The following is a 23,261-nucleotide window of genomic DNA, read 5'->3' as shown; positions in this document are numbered from 1 at the left end:
GTGCTGCACATGAACTGTGCTCAGTGCAGGGAAACCTGTGATGGAGCTCCAATCCTTTGGAAATAACAGCTTTCAGAGCACAGGGGGGCCACGGCCACGTGTCTGAAAGCCCCATGAGGGCTGGAGTCTCAACAACACAACTGACTCTGGTCTGAAGACATTTATTAGGACATTAGATTCAGCGGTGGATTAAAGATCTACCACAGTGGACTGACATCAGAGTCTCCAGTCTGCAGTCTGGACTCTCCACAAGATCACGCAGCTCCTTCACATCTGGATCCTGCAGAAGGTTTCCTCTCAGGTCCAGTTCTCTGAGATGGGAGGGGTTGGACTTCAGAGCTGAGGCCAGAGAAGAACAGCTGATCTTTGACAACCAACAGCATCTCAACCTGAAAAAAGAACAAATAATCAGTCAGAAATACCTGATCCAGAACTTCTCCATCTTTTCAAACTCATCACCCACTTTAACATCTCAAGTGTTCCTGGTTCACCTCAGACCTTGTTCCAATACAGAGACCAAGACTCTAAATATGCAGCCCTGATCCAGGACTAAAGGTCTCCCTTGGTCCTGGTTTCTGTCTGGTGAACAAACATTTGAAACCAACAGTTTGGTTCTCTAAGACTTTTCATTATTCATACATTAAAAAAGTAAATTAAAATTCAACTTTTGGAAAAGAATGACAACTTTCATTATCATCATCAACAACAACAACAACAACAATAATAATAATAATAATAATAATAATAACAACAACAACAAAACAACTGGAAACATGAAACAACGTGTTGATTAAAATTGAACAAATTCAAGTTCTATGTGTAGATGATTTCTGGATTAAAGGGAAAAAAAAATCTACAACCAAAACTGAACAACCTCAGAGTCTCCAGTCTGCAATCTGGACTCTCCAGTCCTGAACACAGATCCTTCAGTCCTGAATCTTGAAGGTCATTGTTGTGACTCAGGTCCAATTCTCTGAAATGGGAGGGGGTGGACTTCAGAGCTGAGACCAGAGAAGAACAGCTGATCTCTGACAAACTGCAGCTCTCCAACCTGAGTAAAGAATAAAAGATGAAGATCAAATCATTTATAATCAATCATATTAAAAATGAACCTGGAGAATCAGTCAGTGAGAAGAATATGAATCATGAAACAAATACTATTTAAACTGTTGCTGATCCAAAATAAATAAACTCAAGTTCTATGCTGATATAAATTCAGTTTCTGATAAAGATAAAAGCTCTAATACAGGGGTCACCAACTCCGGTCCTGGACAGCTACTGCCCTGCATGCTTTAGATGTTTCCTGCTCCAACAAACCCGATTGAAATAATCAGTTTGTCATCAAACTCTGCTGAAGTCTGATCAGGAGTCACTCATTTGAATCAGGTGTGTTAGAGCAGGAAACATCTAAAACATACAGGGCAGTAGCCGTCCAGGACTGGAGTTGGTGACCCCTGCTCAAATACAACAACTGAACTGACCTCAATCTCTCCAGTCTACAGTGAGGACTCTTCAGAAAACCACACAGATCCTTCAGTCCTGAATCCTGCAGGTCTTTCCAACTCAGGTCCAGTTCTTTGAGATTGGAGGGGTTGGACTTCAGAGCTGAGACCAGAGAAGAACAGCTGATCTCTGACAAACTGCAGTTTCTCAACCTGAGTAAAGAATAAAAGATGTGACTTTAGGAGACAAAGTTCCTGCTTGAAAGTGTTCAATGTTTCATCATCTGTTCAGAGCTGAAGGTTTAGAAAGTAGAAGTTTAGAAAATGAAAGTCAAACAGCTGAACCAACAGGAAGCAGCTTCACAACAGTCAAATACAAACAGTGACAAGATTTCATGAGAAAATAAAACAACACTGAAGAACCTGAACTGACTCAAACTTACAACGTTGTGATTTTAACACATCAGAAATAACCAAACAGCAGAGTCAGCCAAACTTTATTTCTATCTCTGATTCTGACACATATGAACTCCTGTATAACATTCTGAGCTCTGGCAGGTAAGTCCACTCTAAAACCAGTCAAACAGTCTACAAACAAGCTGCAAAGCTCAAGACAGAAAATCTAACTCATCATTAATGATATATTTGAAGATGAAATGTCTTGTCCTGACGTTGGACCAACACATGACATTTAACCCAGCTGTCAGTGTTTTAGCTCAGTCTGCAGGTAGAGCCCTGAACAAGTCTGAACACTGTGCTCATCTGGGAGTTCATACTTTCACTCTCTTCTATAATGTGTGTGTGTGTGTGTGAGAGAACAAATCATGTAGATCAGTGGTCGCTAACATTTCAACTGCCGTCCGGAGAGAGGAATTTATTACAGCCACATATAAAATCAAAAACAATGTTAATTATATTAAAGCAAGCAGAGCTCTGGTATCGGTAGATACCCAAATTCAGTTATCGGGATCGTATCAGAAGTGAAAAAATGTGGATCAGTGCATCCCTAAATCAAACACCAGTATGACTGGAACAACGTATGCAAGTATGAAACGTATGTCCACACACGACATAGCATTATTATTATTACAACAACATCAACAGTCATGATAATAGCAACAACGATAATAATAATAATAATAATAATAATAATAGGGCAGCACAGCGGCGTAGTGGTTAGCGCTGCCCTACAATAAAAAGGTCGCAGGTTTGGTTCCTGGCCTGGGGCCTTTCTGTGTGGAGTTTGCATGGTCTCCCCATCTGCATGAGTTTCCTCCAGGTACTCAGGTTTCCTCCCATCGTCCAAAGACGTGCGTGTCTAAGTTAACTGGTGACTCGAAATTGTCTGTAGTTCTGAGTGAGAGAGTGGTTGTTTATCTTTGTATGCTGGCCCTGTGATGGATTGGTGACCTATCCAGGGTAACCCACCTTCGCCCAGAGTTACCTGGGATTGGCTCCAGCACCCCCGTGACCCAGAAATAGAAAAGTGGTAGAAGATGGATGGTTCAACGATTATATAACAACAACAACAACAACAACAACAAAAGAACAACTGGAAACTATTTAAAATACTGTTGATCCAAAGAGAATAAATTCAAGTTCTATGTGTGGACGATTTCTGGATTAAACATAAAAGATCTAAAAAAATAACTGAACTGACCTCAGAGTCTCCAGTCTGCAGTGAGGACTCTCCAGAAAACCACACAGATCCTTCAGTCCTGAATCCTTCAGGTCGTTGTGACTCATGTCCAGTTCTCTGAGATGGGAGGGGTTGGACTTCAGAGCTGAGCCCAGAGAAGAACAGCTGATCTCTGACAAACTGCAGTTCATCAACCTGAGTAAAGAATTAAAGATGAAGAACAAATCATTAACAATCAATCAGAAATGTCCTCAATGGTCTTTATGTAATTGTGGGTCATCATCATGTCTCAACACACTTCATCCAAACAACAACAACACTCAAACTACAGCCGGTCCAGTCAGTGAACTGACCTCAGAGTCTCCAGTCCACAGTTTGGACTCTCCAGTCCAGCACACACCAGCTTCAGTCCTGAATCCTCTATGTGGTTCTGACTCAGGTCCAGGTCTCTCAGATGGGAGGGGTTGGACTTTAGAGCTGAGGCCACAACATCACACTCAGTATTTGTGAGTCCACAACCAACAAGTCTGTGATGACACATATTAGACCACATGTCACTGTGAAAGATGACACTACATATTAATCTGGAGGGTTCAAGGACTAAAGACGCCAAGACTTCCTGTGTGGATTCAGATTTTCTCTTTTCACTGAATCTTTTCTCTCTGACATGAAACTGTTGTTCTCATCTCTCTCACACCATCTGAGTTTACATTTTTCATATGAAGAGACAAAATGTGGTCAGTTGGTCTTCCATCAGGTCCTCAGTCTGTCAGGGACCTGATCCAGGTCTGTCTCCTCTGAGGGACCATGAGGCCACGTTGACCTGAAAAGATTTGACTGTCTCCTGTTTTGACTTTCACTGAGTTGAGGGGAACAGTGAAGCTATGAAGATGATCAGTCACTGATACCTGCTGATGTCATCAGTCTTTAGGATTTCCACTAGAAACACAACTAAGTGAATATTTATCTCTGGCAGCATTTGAACCATCTGACAACAAACAGCTGACAGTGAAACACCATCTGAATCAGATTTGATTTTAACACATCAGAAGGATTGATGAGAATGAGAGTGGACTCACCGAGCCTTCCTGCAGTTCCTCACAGCTGGGATCAGTCTCCGTCGTCCCTCCTCTGATGTGTTGTACTTCTTCAGGTCTAACTCATCCGGAACGTCCTCTGACATCTGTAGCATGTAGGCCAGACCTGAGCAGTGGATCTCAGAGAGTTCCTTCTCTGATCTGGTTTCTGACTTCAGGAACTCCTGGATCTCCTGATGAACTAAGTGATCCTTCAGCTCCATCAGACAGTGGAAGATGTTGATGCTTCTGTCAGGAGAGATAAAATAACTGTTCATGTTCTTCAGGTTGTCGATGGCTCTCTGGATGGTCTCTGGTTTGGTTTCTGTCTGACCCAGCAGACCTCCCAAGAGTCTCTGGTTGGACTGTAGAGAGAGACCATGAAGGAAGCGGACAAACAAGTCCAGGTGACTATTTTTATTTCTGAGGGATTTCTCCAGGACTGCCATCAGAAAGTCCTCCAGGGCTGAATCTTGCTGTTTTTTTCCCAGAAAGCCCTTCAGGACCTCCTTGTTCCTGTTGGTGTGACAGTGAAACATGTAGACTGCAGCCAGAAACTCTTGAACACTCAGATGAACAAAGCAGTAGACTGTTTTCTGGAAGATCACACTCTCTGCTTTGAAGATCTCAGTACAGAGTCCTGAGTACACCGAGGCCTCTGTGACATCAAGACCACACTGCTCCAGGTCTTCTTGGTAGAACATGATGTTCCCTTTCTCCAGATGTTCAAACGCCAGCCTCCCCAGCTTCAGAAGAACTTCCCTGTCAGCCTCCATCAGCTCCTGTGGACTTGTCTCATGTCCCTCATGGTACTTGATCCTCTTCCTCCTGGTCTGGACCAGCAGGAAGTGTGAGTACAGGTCAGTCATGGTCTGGGGCAGCTCTCCTTGCTGGTCTGTAGTCAACATGTGCTCCAGAACTGTAGCGATGATCCAGCAGAAAACTGGGACTTGACACATGATGTGAAGACTTTTGGACTTGTTGATGTGTGAGATGATTCTGTTGGACAGCTCTTCATCCCTGGACCTCCTCCTGAAGTACTCCTCCTGCTGGGCGTCAGTGAAGCCTCGGACTTCTGTTAGCCTGTCAACACATGAAGGAGGGATCTGACTGGCTGCTGCAGGTCTGGAAGTGATCCAGACCAGAGCCGAGGGAAGCAGATTCCCCTGGATGAGGTTTGTCAGCAGCAGGTGGACCGATGACTCCTGTGTGACGTCAGACACGACCTCCCTGTTGGTGAAGTCCAGTGAAAGTCTGCTTTCATCCAGGCCGTCCAGGATGAACAGAACTTTACAGGCAGCCAGCTGCTCTGCTGTGATCTTCTGTAATGTTGGATGGAAAACATGAAGCAGCCTGAGAAGACTGTACTGCTGATCTCTGATCAGGTTCAGCTCCCTGAACGAAAGCAGAACCAGCAGACTGACATCCTGGTTCTCCAAGCCCTCTGCCCAGTCCAGACTGAACTTCTGCACAGAGAAAGTTTTTCCAACTCCAGCGACGCCGTTGGTCAGAACCAGTCTGATGGGCCTCTGCTGGTCAGGTGAGACTCTAAAGATGTGGTGACATTTGATTGGAGCATCATGGAGGCTCTTCTTCTTAGAAGTTGTCTCCAGCTGCCTCACATCATGTTGGGTATTAACCTCTTCACTCTGTCCCTCTGTGATGTAGAGCTCAGTGTAGATCCTGTTGAGGAGGGTCCCACTTCCTGTTCCTTCAGTCACATGTTGACATCTGGTCCTCAGACTGATCTTATGTTGATCTAAAACCTCCTGTAGATCACGACCTGCTGACAGAGAAGAGACAACGTCAGACTGAAGACAGAGAGTCTGAGGATCTGATGGAAAACTAAAGATGTCAGTCAGAAGTTCAGTCTCACTCTGTTCAGGGCTGGTCTGTAGACCTGGTCTGGATCTTTGTCCACACTGGGGACAGGAGGAGTCTCCTGAAGAAGCAGACTGGTCCCAGTGTGAGGTGCAGCACTGTCTGCAGACCCAGTGTCCACAGCTGGTAGAGACTGGATCCTTCAGGACGTCCTGACACTGAGCACAGTGGGACGGCTGCTCCTCTTCAGAGACATGTCTTTTTCTCTTCCTGTCTCTGTGAAAACATTTCTTTATAACAGACATGATCTGACTGATGTAATAAAATGTTTGGGTAGGAAAAAACATCAGTAGTTTCTGGTGATAAAACCAGAAGATCCATCTCAGTGTCTTCCTGAATCTGCACTGATGATTCAGGATCATGAATATCTATGGATGGATTTTTACTCTCATCTTCTCAGTCTCTTACTTTGTCTCTGAGGGTCCAGGTCCATTACTGAAGTTCGGAGGCTGAAACTCTTTGGACCAGTCAGACTTCAGAGACAGACAAATTGATCCTGGAGACTCTGATCTGGCCTCCTCTTCCTCATCACAGTCCATCATCTTCAGGACGGAGTTGGTCTGAGAGGGAAACACTTTCTGACTGACAGAAGACAAAGAAGAAACAGGACAGTTTGTTCTAAAGCTACACACCCAAAAATACCAAGCAAATCCAAACGCACACAGTCCATCATCTTCAGGATGGAGTCGGTCTGAGAGGGAAACTGAGAGAAGACCAGAACAACAACTGAATCAAAGCCCCTGGAATAAGGAGGCACGTCTTTGACAAACCTAAGTCCAGTTGGGTTCGATTCAATTGTTGGCCAGATATGACTTTGGCCTGGCTGAATGAGAATAACCACAGACTCATTTCATTGTGTGTCCTCATTTTGTCTCTGTGTCTTTTTGTGGACAGAGCTTCATTCAGACTCTTTTTCCTCCACAGTGGACAGAACACTAACTCATCTGACGTCACAGCTTCAGTCAGACTGAGTCACCTGATTGGTTTGAGTTGACAGGTGGAGCTTTGAAACTTTGGAGCTCAGCCTGTTTAACTGTGTGTTACTAACAGCCATCACTTTGAATTTATGACTTTTCAATAATGGCACCATTAAGGAAGAGTTCCCAAGTGTGGGAATCTTTGAGTTAGTGCCACTGAATAAAGAAAAAGTTGATGCAGTATCCAGCCAATAATTGAATCAAAAGCAGCTAGAGGTTTGTCAAAGATGTTTTGCCTCTTCATCAGTTCTATAAAAATGGGAAGAGCTCACAAGCAATAGTTTCTGGTGATAAAACCCAGAGGCTCCATCTCAGTGTCTTCCTGTATCTGCACGGATGATTCAGGATCATGAATATCTATGGATGGATTTTTACTCTCATCTACACAGTCTCTTACTTTGTCTCTGAGGGTCCAGGTTCATTACTGAAGACTGGAGGAATAAAGTCTTTGGACCAGTCAGACTTCAGAGACAGACAGCTTGATCCTGGAGACTCTGGTCTGGCCTCCTCTTCCTCATCACAGTCCATCATCTTCAGGACGGAGTCGGTCTGCGAGGAAAACACTTTCTGACTGACAGAAGACAAAGAAGAAACAGGACAGTTTGTTCCAAAGATACACACCCAAAAATACTAAGTAAATCCAAACACACACAGTCCATCTTCTTCAGGACAGAATCAGTCTGAGAGGTATTATCCAGCACGTGATTACGTTGGGTCAAACTGTCGATGGGGAGAAAAGGAAGTACCTCACTTCACTTTGTGTCCTCATTTTGTCCAAGACAGAGCTTCATTCAGACTCTTCTTCCGCCACAGTGGACAGAACACTAACTCAGCTGACATCACTGATTATATCTGAACACGTCACTGATTATGTCAGACTGAGTCACCTGATTGGTTTGAGTTGACAGGTGGAGCTTTGAAACTTTGGAGCTCAGCCTGTTTAACTGTTTGTTACTAACAGCCATCGCTTTTGTGGATTTCTGACTTTTTCAAAACAACACCATTAAGGAAGAGTTCCCAGGTGTGGAAATATTTGAGTTCTTGCCACCAAATAAAGAATAATAAGTTGATCTAATGTTTATTTAAATAGTCACAGTGCCACGTCATCCAGGGGTGCTTTTCATACTGAGAGCAAATCTAGAGAAGGTAGGATGAATGTTATGAGGGAAATTAAATGACAAAGAAAGGCCCATCTGCTGTGGAAAAATTATGAATCCTGAATAAAAACACATGAGTAAGATAAGCACACACCTCCAGTACCCAAAGCGCATTACCAAAGAAAATATCCAGGTCACCAAACAGAGTAAAAAAAATTCAAGGCTTCATTTGGCTGTGGAACAACCACTTCTTCTCCATAATTATGATATATTTATTAACTTTTAGCTCCAAGGCACTACCTCTACAGCTACAGTAGATGCAGGGGTAGTGTAGTGTGTGCGTGTGTGTGTGTACGTGTGTTTGTCTTTCTTTCTTTTCTGTCAGTCAGTATTCAGGAGCTTAGAAGCTGCATTGGTTTTCTGCATTTTTTAACTACAAACAGCTACATCCCTCAACATTTTTATTTGTTTATTTTCATTTTAATCAGGCCAGTCATTGGGCAGACTGAAGAGGACCCGCTGCCTGTCAGTGTTTTCCTCACTGTCAGTTTTAAAGACATTGTTAATGTTTCTCAACACATAAACAGTAAAGTGTCCTGGATAACTCAACAATATGATCGATTAACGTTATGGCCCATCAGTTTTAATAATTTCTTCTGCAATTCTTAGAAATTGATGGTGTGAAGACGCCAGCTGAAGCTGTAACATAAGCTGTTCAATCAATGTTATCATCATACGTCTGTCCCAGATATGAGGGCTAGTATGGCCCTACTAAACACAATAGTAGGTCGAGCAGACTGTAATCACTCGTGTATTTATTCGGACAATGTTGGTGCTGCTATCAGGAATGTACTTTCACGTGACTGTGGAAAGTGGAAAATGCAGTATACTGTACATTCAGGGGTTAAAGTTGGGTTCTGTCACCTCAGATTAAGTAATAGATGAATTCACATCAATGATCATGTGATGCTGTTTAAAAAAAAAAAAACTGTTTTTATACAGTATACAGTCAAATTTCATGGTATGAACGCAGCCACATTATTCTTTGGTTGTAGTTATTGTTTTGTTTTTTGGTTCAGAGGTTGTAATTTTTGTTCATAGTTCAAGTCTGCAGCTATTTTGGGGTGTTTGAAATATGAGTCCGTTTTGGACTTTCATATATTTATTTCTGAATTGAAATAGTGAAAAGTACGGTTGTGATCCATATTGTGGTGTTCAGCAATGTTTGTATGTTGCCCGTAAGAGTTAAATTCTTTCAGCCAAGTTCATTCAAGGTTTCAGACCAATTCAGACATGTTTGTTCTGTCATTGCTCAACAGAAACACGGCACACCAGTTGCACACAACGAAATCTTGAAGCTGCTTGTTCTCCCTCATCAGTCCTGGTGTCTGTTTGATCTGAGGAAAAGTCACATCCTCATAACTTCAGAGTTCAATTACTAAAAACTTTTGTGAGGTGAAAACCTTTCTAACCTGTGTTAGAAACCAAATCAGTGCCAGAGGACTCTTTGGGATGGTGCTGTGATTCTGCAACAACACCTCTAATGTCCTGACCCTTAACTCAGCAGAAGAAGATGTAAATTTGCTGCAACAATGTGAATTTCTAAGTCTTGATTAAATTTACAATAACAGTAAGCAGTAAACTAATTTTTCAGAGTCATCAACAACAACTATGTCATTCTGAGTTCAACCAACAGATGGAGCCATCAGAAATCTGGATTTTTTTCATCATTTCAATATTCAATTCTAATTTCTACTATTCATATACCTTATTAATTGTCAAAGAGGAAAATGATGCAAAAAGAAGACAAAACATAAATGTCCAGGGGTAAGTGTTTCGTATTTGTATCTTTTGTTGTTTGCTTCAACTTTAAACCGACATCTCTCTTCATCTACTGTCTTCAGTTTAAAAAAAACTGCGCACTTCCATGTTTTTGAAATTTCAGTCTTAAAAAAGCAACAGAACTGAGACAATGTTTTTAGGAGACATACACCTTGAATATTACATGCATTAAATCGGTGTCCTTCTGGAAAGAGGTGATAAACAATGAAATGTATTTTCCTAAAAACATTATAGTCACTTCATCGTTGATCTGGAATAATGTGGAAAGATTTGACATCAATGTTACTGAACCAGCTTTCTTCCTCATTACAGGAAACAAACATGATGTGATGAAGTTCTACTATCTGTCCACTAGATGGTGATAAACAATGTGGGAACATTTTACATTAAATCAGTCACAGTATGGAGAAATCAAACTGTTTGTGCTGAACAAACTGGTCATATTAAAGTGCTGCCTTTGTTTCTTATTGTTTCTAAATATATTGGAAGACAAATTAACTGAGGAAACTGAAGTCAAACTGAGTTCAGAGGCCTCTTAGCCAGCTGACCAGTTCTGAGGAACCTCCATCAATAAACTCAGATTATAATCAAACTGCTGCCAAAAGCAACATAAAAATCTAAATCAACAAGTACAATGTGATCACAGTGATCCTGTTGATCAGAAATATACAGATTCTCACCTGCTGAACTCACTTCAGGTTGATTTACACAAATTCCAGCTTTGTGTGTTCAGAAAACATGTAGCTGCTCGTTCTTCACTTCCTCATTACTAGCTTTTCTTCCTCATTATAAGAAACAAACAGGATGTGATGAAGTTCTACTATCTGTCCACTAGATGGGGATAACCAACACACCTCAGTTGACTGGTTTGCATTTAGTTTAGTATTTTTCTTAGGGAAAAATTTCATGATTGAATAAGTAAGCAAAAACGTAAAAGCTCAATTTTACTGAAGAGGAAACAATGATTGATCATGCATGTCTCTGTTTATTTATATAATGATCCTTATCATCATTCTAATTATTAAAGTGTATAGTGACATTTACTCAGGATAGAATTATATTCATTCTTATTAGAAAAAAATAATCTTTTATCACTTTGTCTGTCTTCCTGTCTTTTTGTCATGTTCTTCAACTCTTCAACAGCCCATCTCAGTTAGTTACTCTTCTTTATATATCTGAGAAGATAGCTGGTTGAAAATGATCATCATGGTCTCAGATATGAGCATCAAACTGTCAGCTTTCAAAAAAAAAAAAAAAGTAAATATCAATTGCTAAAAAATAGGTTTTCAAAAGTTGTTGATCCAAACACAGTCTGAGCTCTCTGTGGAAAACTGAATATGACTTACAGGAAAATCTGATTCCAGAGCAGCTCTGAACTTTCTGTATCAGGTAGATCCTTCATCCTTTGATACTATCAGACATTACGGTCTGTTCTCAGCTCAGCTGGAGTTTTTCTCTGTTCGTCAAAGTGAACTCTGACCTCCATGTCTCAGTGTCTCAGTGTTACAGAAGTCCACTGTGAGTCTTCGTCCCTCCACAGTCCACAGGGACAAACTGACAGTGAAATAATAATAATGTTAACACTCACCGGCCTCAGCCTTCAGTTTCCCTGCTTCTGCTCCGACAGCTTCAAAATGGAGGCTGAACTCTGAACACTTTTACTTTCAGCTGCTGCGGTTACAGGAGGCATATAGCCCTGTGTTGGTGTGTGTGTTCTCTCTGTTGTGTGCTTGCATCCTGCGTTGTTAGTGTAACTGTGACATATTTCAATTTCCCTCCTTCATTTTTAAACATGTAACAGCTAAAGTGACCAGACGTCCCCCCAAAAAAAAAAAAAATCGGGACAGTCTCGAAATTAAAGCAGTTGTCCTAAATCCCGAATCCTGCCCTGATTGCCCCAAAAAAAATCCAACTAGAGTAGAGTCTGGAGTTATTTCCTGATAAAACATTACAAACTGATCTGATGGTTGAGTCCTCCTGCAGCCAGCTCCCTCCGATGATGAAAAGAGCGGAAGTCGCAGCCGCGAGAAGGAGTGATGAGACGTTGCAGTGCAGTCAGACAGTGTTGGAAAAGTTCCCTTTCTACATTAACTAGCTAATAGTTCAGTTTACAAGTTTTAAAATGAACTAGTTCAGACCATGGTTTATGAAAGTTTGCATTAAATTATGTACACAGTGTGTCAGTGACCGGCCACTGTTTTGCTGTTTTTCTGACATGTCCCGAATTTTAGCCATTCTGAATTGGTCACGTTAGTCCAGGGACATTTCTGTCTTTGTGCGCATGCGCTCATCCATTTGATACGAACGTGAGAGTGTGTATGCATCTGTGTCGCGCGGGAGATCAATGAAAGACAGGAACTGCCTTTGATCTCCAGTGACGTCACACAGCCTCGTTGTTGATGTTCTGTAAAAATCTGCATCAGTGAAACATTCATTCATACACAAGGACATCACATATATTGTTGGAATAGAAAATCTTATTTTTTCTGTGTGTGCTCCCGAGAAAGAGGCTCATGTGCTGGTTGAAGTGAATCAGCACAGCTTCTGTCAGGAACATCTGTTTGTTGCTGACAACATCTGGATTACAGATGACACATCAGACTGATATTATCTGTGTCATGGTGTTCAGAGATTTCAGCAGCTCACATCCAACACAGAGACTCTGAGCAGGCCAAAGCACCTGCTGGCCTTCGTGGTTAAGCAACAGAGTTCCATCACTCATGAACAAGACCTGAGATACTTGAACTCCTTCACTTGATACAAGGACTCATTCCCCACCTGCAGCAGAAACCACCATACTTTCTGTTAACAGAAGAATGCACTGAGCGATTGTGCCACAGAGAGATGATGAGCAGAGTGAAGCTCTGCTGGGTGAATGCAGGATGTCCTGTTTACAAGACAGAGACTTTAAGCAGCTCAGCATCAGTGCTGCCAGTTTCTCTGCGGTCTGTCTCTGAAACCACATCTGTGTGGGTGAACTCTTCACTGCCATGTTCATCATATAGCGCAACAACATCACACCACTACATAAGCAACAGAGTTCCATCACATGGCTTCAGATGGCCTGCTGCTTCATACTCAGCTGTGAACTGATATAATGAGTGCTGTAAATCACTATAATATCAGTCAAAGTGCCTCCCTGGGTGGGCTAGAACCACCATACTTTGAGTTAACAGCCGAACGCGCTGAGCGATTGTGCCACAGAGACATGATGAGCAGAGTGAAGCCCTGCTGGGTTTGAATGCAGGATGTCCAATTTACAAGACAGACACTTTAAGCAGCTCAGCATCAGTACTGCCAGTTTCTCTGCGGTCTGTCTCTGAAACCACGTGTGTGTCGGTGAACTCTTGTGCTCCTCACAGTTGTGTGTCACTTCCTCAAAGGTTTGAAGTGATGTGTGAGTCTGAAGAGCTGCTGCCTTTGATACATCACCTGATGATGTCACAATACTCACAGAATGAAACTCCTCCTTTGAAGCTGCTTTGAAGAATTTCCAAAATCAAATGTGATTCAGATGTAAACACAAAGGCTGCCCCACTGTCACCATTCAGAGCAGCTGAGAAGATTATTGATCATTTAAGACCAACTTTGTGCAGTAATATTCATATAAAATGAGAATAAATGGCAAAATAAAATAAAATATATGAATCCATACAAAAAATAAATAAATAAAAAACATGTCAAAGTTAAAACAACCGTGTGCAGAACAGCAGCTGGTTCAGTTCAGGATATGTTCAGGTAACAGTCAAAGCTCCATACACCATGACAGTCCTGCTTCTGTTTACCAAAAGCCTCCAAAGCCCACTCAGGGACCTGCTGTGTTTAGTTCACTTGTTGCTGTATCTCCAACAAAGAGCTAAAGTCTTGTGGAGAATGTGTGTCGATCCCACTACCTCTCAAATGTTAAGCGAGCGCTCTACAATTCGAGCTAATTCCCCTGGGCTAGCATGCTAGCATGTTGTATTTAACACACTGTAGCTAAGCTTTGCGAAAAGGCCCCTCTGAGGCCCATCAACAGGTTTCAAAGATTTGCTTTTTAGTGTCCAGGACACAGAGGAAGAGGATGTCTCCACATGCACACTTGTTCTTCATGTTTTCACTTATTGTTAAATAAAAAAAATACAATTTCATTCATCCAAGTGTAATTAGTTGTTATGTAATATATATTTTCTGTGTGGCTTAGTCTTAAAATTATAATGGTTGTGTGGTCTACTCCTGCCTGAAATTTGCTGAAAATGTAGCCCATCAAAGTTGACCAAAACAACTTTGTCCCCAAATACACCTTACTTAGGATTTGAAACTACACCTCCATGGGGGGTGCAATGTGAACCGCTCGGCCATCCTGACGACAAACTCTAAAAAAATAGCTGAAAAATTAGCACATCAAAGTGACTACACAATATGTACACCATGTAGCAGCCACCTGTGTGAAAACAGCAGCTGGTCTTTGCTGCTCATTCTACCACTGAACTACATCCCCTGCTCGATGTGTTGGCTTTGGCTGACCACACATACTGCGACAGGTAAAACACCAATCTGTCTAATGACGCCTCTTGGATGAGAGGTCAAATGTCTTCAGAAATGTAGAATCAAGTCTGGTTGCCTTAGACATATTATAACCGGATGACTGAAAACCCTGATAGACTCCAACACACTGTGACTTTGTGAAACACAACCAGTGGAGCCCCCTGGTGGTCAGTAGAAGTGCAGCCCCTCTGAGCTGGTGGCAGACCAAGGCTTCAGTCTGCACACATCTTCCACATGTGATGGCACACACACTGTGTATTGTGGCAACATCCGTCCCCTCAGAGAGAATCTGCTCTTTAACCCTCCTGTCGTTTTCACCCCCCGCCCCTTACTTTAGTGTTCCTGCTCTGTTTTAACTGCTCTTAAATTAACAAAAAAAAACATTAATCACTACCAAATTTTTGTTTAACACTCTTTGGCTGTTAAAATTGTCTCAGAGTGGTTCATAATAATAATAAAAAAAGAAATAGAAAACCAGAGACCAAACTCCTCAACATGAAGTTGTGTGTGTATGTGAATTCATGCACATGAGTGGCATTTGACACTCAGGTCAGAGTGGGCCGTACAAACATAGGCATCACATTTGCAGCATCTCAGGCTTGTTTTGTTGTCTCTTTTCAGACCCAGGTAGGTTTGGAGGTCTACCAGGTCCAGTTCTCTCAAGATGTCCCCAAACACACGCTTCCCCTCCAGGTTTGTCATCTCCAGTATAATTACCTCAATGAACTCTGGGAAAAAGAGTTGGAACCTGTGCTTTCTCAAAACAAGAAGGAAGAAGAAGAAGAAGAAGAAGAAGAAGAAGAAGAAGAAGAAGAAGAAGAAGAAGAAGAAGAAGAAGAAGAAGAAGAAGAAGAAGAAGAAGAAGAAGAAGAAGAAGAAGAAGGAGAAGAAGAAGAAGAAGTTGGAGTTGGGGGCGCTTTGCTGTACATGGTTGTTGTGGCCGAGTGGTTAAGGCGATAGACTAGAAATCCATTGGGGTTTCCCCGTGCAGGTTCAAATCCTGCCAACAACGGTTGGTTGCTGTTGCTGTATGGTCTGATTTCATGCTTCTTAATTTTGCTGTCACAGTCCTGGTCTTATTGGATGAATTGTTGGAGTTACTGCCTTTACTCCGGACGCCCAGCACAAGAATCATGTGTTCATCATCAGCCATTGGAAGACGCTCTGAAACTGTCTTCTGCAGTCAGAACTCATCCACCTTCAGACTGGACATCTTCTGACTGTAGAACTGGAGCTTTTTATACATCTCACTGCAGCACAATAAAGTCCTCTGTGAGTATTGTGTGTCCCACAGTGTACATGACATCTGAGCAGCAATACTTCCACCTGCTGGAGATTTAGTGTTACTACAGATGTAAAACAAATCTGAACATGAACTCCACATTACTGATGTTTGAATATTGGAAGTATAAAGCACAGAACAAATCACATTAAGAATGCAGAAGATGTTACATGAGTTTATGTCAACAACCTTAAACTTCAATAAAGGCGTACTGCTGGGATTTGAACCCAGCATCTCCTGTTTACTAGACAGGCGCTTTGACCAACTAAGCCACAGCACCACTCTTAAAATGCTTAAAATATTTCAACATAAGTAGCTGACTTACTAAATTTTGTCTCCTGTCAAAAGCAGCCAATCAACAAATTTCCTTCTCCCAAACCCAGCATGAGCCACAAAACTACTACTGCGCATGCTTCACTTGTCAATATCCTGCTCGATCCGGCTTGTGGAAGACTCATGGTTTCATTGTGCATAACGTCTTCATGGTGTCACCTATCACTGCTGTGGAGTCTATAATGTGAACCACTAAAGGGAAGAAGCTGCATCGCCTGAACTGAACCCTGGACCCTCAGATTAAAAGTCAGATGCTCTACCGACTGAGCTACTCAGGCTTCTGGTTACTGATTCCAACTTGGCTTGTTGAACCAGCCAGGGTACCTGACCTGATACTGCAGGTCATCCCTCTCTCTCTCCCTGTTATTCTTCATATTTGATCATAAAATCTTTAAGGTCATAATGTATTGACAGTCAGTAATCAGTACTGTTATTGTGTATGGAGCTCTGACTGTTGCCAAAAGTGCAGGTGACCTAAATTCAGCAGTACAGGCAGCATTATCAACGGCCTCATCTCATCCAAAAGGTTTCATCAGACAGATCGCTGTTTTCGCTATCGCAGGAGCTCAGAAGCTATCTGGTTAGCTAAAGCTGCTAAAACTGCTAAAGCTGCCACACCATGCAGGGAATGTAGCTCAGTGGTAGAATGTGTGCTTTCCATGTATGAGTCCTTTGGTGCAATCCCCAGCATTGCTAAACAAGCACAGGAAGTACTTGTTTTGTCTAACATGCTGATATTTCAACTGGCACGCTGACTGGTTGTGTGTCCAAAAGGCTTCAAAGACATCTTTCTACCATTCTGTCCTCCAAACCTTTGGACACGGCATCCAGGTTTCTCATAATGTGACATGGGTGTCATTCCCATTCTGAAGTGTCCAAGGTGCTGAATTAAGGCTCCACCCTTTTAGGAGGCGTGGGTTTGAATCCCACCACTGCCAGTTGCCTCCATTCCTCTGGATCCTGTATACAACATCAGTTGAGTGTGACGACTGAGTTCTCAGTTTAACACATGATGGATTCTAGGTCTCCCACATGAATACCTTTTATACCATGCATTGCTTCTTAATGCTGAAATGAGGGATAAAAAGCTATGTAGGAAATGTCAAGGTGCCAAAGGTGCCACAGTTTCTACTAACAGTTAATTTAAAAAATTTAAATCAGTCAAAAATTATGATGATCTGCTATTTTAAATAGATTTCTTGGGATCAGCTGCAACAACTCAACCCTGATCTCTAATCACTGCAGTTAACAGTCCTCTCATCATATGCTAACGGTCCTCATGAATTTAAGAGGATCGTTGTCTGATCATTCTGTTCTTCAAACCGTTACCAAGACCACAGAAACTTCCTGCTGAGGGAGGACAACACATTTATTCAACAACCTGCTTGAAAAACGTTTCGAGAAGGTTTTCTGAAAGTCACAATTTATTATCCAACCTGAGTGTTGACTTGAGTTTTGAATTCAGGAAGTGCTGCTTGTTGGGGCAGCGTTAACTGACAAAGACAATAAAGAAGTAAAGAATCAATGTCTTCTAACTCAGATCACACCAGTCAGAGACACTCTTGATTCCTTTCTGCAAAAGTGTTTCTCTTTGGGGTTGCCCTGTTTGGAATTTTGACAAAATATTTTATTTGTTTCTTGAGATCAGCTAAATTCATGAATTTCCCATCAACATTTCCTGAACTGAAACACAGACTTGTGATGTGAGATGTGGCTGGAATTGAAACTTTCTGCTGAAGGAGGACAGGGTGCATCATTTTAGTTTAAGATAAGTCAGGTGCGTAAAATAAAATAAGTAAGTCTGAAAGAGAGTCCATTGCAACGGTGGCACAAAGATTAATCTGAAACAAAGGCTTTATGTGACTTGGTGGATTCAGTGAGAGACACTGATGATTATTTTCTGCATCAGTGCTTCACTTTGGAGTTGTTCTTGTTTGATAGTCAACAAAAAAAAGAAAAATAGATAAAGATTGCCATTTATTTAGATTCTTCTATGCAATCAGCTGACTGCACGAATTCATCCCCAACATTAGCCAAAGTGAAGCACAGCTCTGTGTTCTGAGAGCAGTACGTGATATTTGTTGGGGCAGAGTTGATGATTTCAAAAGTCAATCACAAGGACAGCAAGTTTTATCAGTGTTTTTGGGGGTTGGGGGTGAAGAAAGTAGTTTGAAAGTCATGATTCATGAAGATTCATGAGTCACGCTGCTGTGTCCTGGTATGAAGCACAGTGGTTCTGTCAATGTGTCCTTTCTTTCTTCTTACCTTGACTGTTGGATTCAGTAATAGCTACTTCTTAGGGGAAAAGTTTGTGACCTCTAAAGAATTTTTTTGAAGTCCCAAATGTTACTTTAACTGGAGGTGGCATGTGGATCAGTGCTTCTCTTAGTGGACATTATATTTATTTCCACCGTTCTCTGCAGTCATGCTAATTCTCAACTGTACATATATTCTTACTGGCTCCTTTTGTAAATGTATTCAAACTTTTTTTACTATGTCTTTCTTATTTTATAAATGCATTTTGCAGAACAGAGTTGTCTTTAAAGTTTGTTATACATCGTGTATGATGACAATAAAAGCATTCTAATTCTAACTAATTCTTTGAGCTTGCTCTGGTTGAAATGTTTCTTGAGATCAGTTAAAAGCATACATTTGTCATCAACATTTCCCCAAATGAAGCAAAGACTTGTGTTTTCAGAGCAGTAAGTGCTATTAGTTGGGGCAGAGTTGGTGATTTCAAAAGTTGTTCATTCCGTCCAAGCATTAATCAGGACAGAGAGTTTATGCAACCATTTGGTAGAAAAGAAGTTTTGGTTGAAATAAAAACAACAACAAAGATGGCCATTTTGAAAAGATTTGTTCAGATCAGCTGCAGCAACACTAATCACTGCAGTTAACAGTCCTCTCACCATATGCTAACGGACCTCATGAATTTAAGAGGATCGTTGTCTGTTCCTGATGGACTAAATGTGTTCTTCATTACAAACCATTACCAAGACCATTGAAACCGCCCAAACTAAGTAGACAGGCAGCTGTGGGAGTGGTTTCATTCAGGTATAAGATGGGCAAAAGCTTGAAAGGGAGGGTTAGGGTGAACGGTGACACAACAAGGAAGTGGCTGCAAAGACTCTTTGGAGGAGATCATGTGAGGTAAAAATTAGAGGTTAATGTGACTTCTATTCTCTTTGCTCTCTTTTCCCCTTTCAGGGTTAATTCACAAAAACCACATTAATTCTTGGAGCCATGTTTTCTTCAGATCTAACTCGGATCACTCCAATCAGAGACACTGATGAATACTTTGTGCATAAGTGCTTCTCTTTGGGGTTGTCCTGGTTGGAATTTGACAAAACATTGCTAAATTGATTCATTGTGATCAGTTAATCAGTTGTCTTTCCCCTTTGTATTTCCCCAACTGAAGCACAGACTTGTGTTGTGAGAGCAGTAAGTGCTATTATTTGGGGTAATGTTGGTGATTTCAGAAGTTTTCCTTCCTTTACCCATTTCCCATTAGACTCTTAGAATCTAACTCAGATCACCTCAATCAGAAACACTGATGAATTATTTGTGCACAAGTGCTTTTCTTTGGGGTTGTCCTGGTTAGAATTTCAACAAATTGATGAAGATTCCCATTTTGAACAGATTTCTCCTGATCAATTGAAACAACACTACCCTAATCAGTAATCACCAGAGTTAGGTCAGAATTAAAGCTTAATGTGACTTAGCCAATTCAATGAGAGACATTGATGACTATTTTCTCCATGAATGTTTCTATTCTCTTTGCTCTCTTTTTCCACTTTCATTGTTAAATGGCAAAAACAACATTAATTCTTGGAGCCATGTTTTCTTCAGATCTAACTCGGATCACTCCAATCAGAGACACTGATGAAGTCTTTGTGCATAAGTGCTTCTCTTTGGGGTTGTCCTGGTTGGAAATTGGACAAAAAAGATGAGGAATGCCATTCCTTCTTTTCTTCAATCACCAGGACAGCAGGAATTACCAGTGATGTGGGGTGAGGGTTAAGGAAGTAATTTAAAAGTCACAAATGTTACCTTAACATGAGCACTGACTCGACTGTTGAATTCAGTAAGTGCTACTTGTTGGAGCAGTGCTGACTGACAAAGACAACAACATCTTCTTAGAATACAATACTGACCATTTCAATTACACAGACAACTTCCTTTTGTATAAATGCTTTTCTATGTGGTTGTCCTGGATGGTATTAAAACCAGTTTTTATAGATTTCTTCAGATCAGCTGAGTGAGTGAATTTGTCATCAGCATTTCCCCAACTGAAGCACAGACTTGTGTTCTGAGAGCAGTAAGTGCTATTTGTTGGGGTAGTGTTGGTGATTTCAGAAGTCAATCACGAGTTTTATCAGTTTTTGGGGTGTGGGGGTTAAGAACATCTGAATTAGTTTGAAAGTCACCTTAACTTGAGCACTGACTTGACTGTTGAATTCAGTAAGTGCTACTTGTTGGGGCAGTGCTGACTGACAAAGACAGCAGGTTTGGTGGGAGCCATGACTCACAACACAAATGCAGATATGTTTATCTAGAGACTAAGTCTTGGTTGGAATATAAAACAAACGTTGTCATCAACATTTCCTGAACTGAAACACAGACGTATGGACATAAAGCAGTAAATGCTGTTTGTTGGTGCTGTGTCATGCTAACGGTCCTCATGAATTTAAGAGGATTGTTCCTGATTGACTAAATGTGATCTTTATTACATTCCATTACCAAGACCATTGAAACTGCCTGAACAAAGTAGAAGATGTAAGATGGGTAAAAGCCTGAATGGGAGTCCATTGGAACTGCGACACAACAAGGAAGTGGCTGCAAAGACTCTTTGGAGGAGATCATATGTGCAGTAAAAAATGCTGAATGTGACTTCTATTCTCTTTGCTCTCTTTTTCCCCTTCAGTGTTAACTTACAAAAACAGCATTAATTCTTGGAACCATGTTTTCTTCAGATCTAACTCGGATCACTCCAATCAGAGACACTGATGAATTCTTATCCATAAGTGCTTCTCTTTGGGGTTGTCCTGGCTGGAATTTGGACAAAAGTTACAATCAGTTTTAGTAGTTTTAGTTAGTGACATCTAGTTTTAGTAATTTTGTGAGATCAGCTAAATTCATGAACTTGTCATCAACATTTCCCCAACTGAAGCACAGACTTGTGCTGTGAGAGCAGTAAGTGCTATTAGTTGGGGTCGTGTTGGTGAGTTCAGATCAGTAAGTTTTATCAATGTTTGGGGAGTGGGGGTTGTGAACGTTTGAATTTTTGTCACAAATGTTACCTTAACCTGAGCACTGACAGGTTCTCATCACAGGAGTACATCCAGCAATGGGAAGGTTCAGGATCTCTGTCAGACACAAAGGGAGCAAATGTGACCAAAGAAGCCACGAAACACGTCAAGAGCTCACAAAGCTTTTTAACTGTATCAATAACACAGAGAACAGTCAGACAACCAACTCTGCAGGACAACCACAAGAAATGAAATAAGAGCAGCAGAAAAACCACCAATGGCTGATTATTGATCTCTGATCCACTAGGATGGTATGAAGTGGACGGTCAGAGTATTTTAGGATGCTCTCTGCCTTCCTCTGTGTGGATCACCATGCAAAATTTTTACTATTTACTACTGTTTTAAGGGGACATTTTACTTCTAAATACCTCCTGATAGCCAGCAGCAGCTTCACTCACTCATGTAGGACTCTTCATCAACCTGTGTCTGTAGGTTACAGTACATAAGTCACAGCACCAATCCGGAGAGGTTTGTCCCTTAGATAGCTCAATTGGTAGAGTGGAGGACTGTAGTGGTTCATCATTGAAATCCTTAGGTTGCTGGTTCAAATCTGGCTCGAAGGAGACCATTTTTTCCATCAGCCTCATCCAGCACAGTGATGAGTCTGCCTACAGACAAGAGGTGGACAGACTGGTCGTCTGGTGTGGTCAGAACCACCTGATGTTATAGATATAACAGACATCAACATGTAGAAATGTTCCTACGCCATCCTTGGAAAATGGAAACAACCTGTATTTGTCCACGCTACACGTGTGAAGAAATGCAAATTTTGAGCCTATGTGCGATCTAATCAGGCAGTCTTTGTGTATTGTGGACTCACTTTGATGGGCAAATATGTACCAACAAGGATGGGATTTGAACCCACGCGAACCCACGCCACCTCCTCCTGTTAAAGTTTACCTGAAGATGTGGTCTGAACACAGTCTGGTCTTTAGCCTGAGCAGTGTTTCTGCTTTGAGTGGCCTTTTTTTTAATGAAGATGTAGCACTGATCTACATCTTCTTTGGACCTTAATCTAACCACAGAGGCTCTGAGCTGCTGCAGTGGGCATCAATCCCACTACCTCTCACATGCTAAGCGAGCGCTCTACCATTTGAGCTAATTCCCCAGCCGTCAGCATATGTTCTCTAAACGTGGTACCGTGATGCATATGCTGATCTTTATTTGCACGTGCACAGTGTGATTATATATATTTTTATTTTGGCAGGTGACCAATTGTCTGCTAGTTTGTTCTCACGTCTTTGGCAGCTGTGAAAGTATCTCCAGGAGTAAAATTATTAAATCAATACTTTGTTTTAATTGACAATTTCTATATTATATCAGAGGCCCTTTGTGATGCATATACTTATCTTTATTTGCATTTGTATCTGTATACACACACACACACACAAACACATACACCTCCTTTGCCAGCCCTCATGGTTCTTGGGGAACATGTGGAAACCCTTCTCGGACTGATTGGAGCATCCAAACGCTGCACAGCCAACCATGGTATGATACTGATCTACAAAATGTTGGTTGTAACCAATGAACCATTACACAACTGAACATCATCTTTTTTTATTTATTTTTTTTATTTTGGTCTTTTAAAAGTGTGGGCGGTCAAAAGCTGACCAAAACAACTTTGTCTAGACAGGATGTCTATGTTTAGCTCACTTGTTGTGAACTTGTGGGATCTTCATCCTCTTTGGCATGATGTTTGTGTTTGTCAGTGTGCTTCACTGTCTCCTGTGCATGTACTGTGATGTGACTCTGTCTGCCAGCTGGTATTTACATGGAATTATGGGGAGCCAATGACATCACAGTCACTTCAAAGGCAACTGAATCATTTCAAAGGCGATGGAATCTTGTCCCAG

The 23,261-nt window shown here is 41.5% G+C and overlaps 1 long non-coding RNA gene and 3 other non-coding genes across 4 annotated transcripts; 2 read left to right on the top strand and 2 right to left on the bottom strand.

The window, feature by feature from the left end:
• Window positions 1-354: 354 nt before the first annotated feature.
• On the bottom strand, window positions 355-1,538 carry LOC115038649 (uncharacterized). The gene is made up of 3 exons (XR_003840557.1): window positions 1,482-1,538; window positions 875-1,051; window positions 355-389 (listed from the first exon to the last, which is right to left on the bottom strand). It is a non-coding gene; the product is annotated as an uncharacterized LOC115038649 (long non-coding RNA).
• Window positions 1,539-15,411: 13,873 nt separating this feature from the next.
• Window positions 15,412-15,493, top strand: trnas-aga (transfer RNA serine (anticodon AGA)). The gene has a single exon. It is a non-coding gene; the product is annotated as a tRNA-Ser (tRNA).
• A 476-nt stretch (window positions 15,494-15,969) lies between these two features.
• trnat-agu (transfer RNA threonine (anticodon AGU)) lies at window positions 15,970-16,043 on the bottom strand. The gene has a single exon. It is a non-coding gene; the product is annotated as a tRNA-Thr (tRNA).
• Window positions 16,044-21,880: 5,837 nt separating this feature from the next.
• On the top strand, window positions 21,881-21,968 carry trnay-gua (transfer RNA tyrosine (anticodon GUA)). The gene is given in 2 exon segments: window positions 21,881-21,917; window positions 21,933-21,968. It is a non-coding gene; the product is annotated as a tRNA-Tyr (tRNA).
• Window positions 21,969-23,261: the final 1,293 nt, after the last annotated feature.

This window comes from Echeneis naucrates, unplaced genomic scaffold (assembly GCF_900963305.1).
Source record: "Echeneis naucrates unplaced genomic scaffold, fEcheNa1.1, whole genome shotgun sequence".
Lineage (NCBI taxonomy): Eukaryota > Metazoa > Chordata > Actinopteri > Carangiformes > Echeneidae > Echeneis > Echeneis naucrates.
Note: the sequence above shows the minus strand (reverse complement) of the source record. Positions and strands in the feature narration are given on the sequence as shown.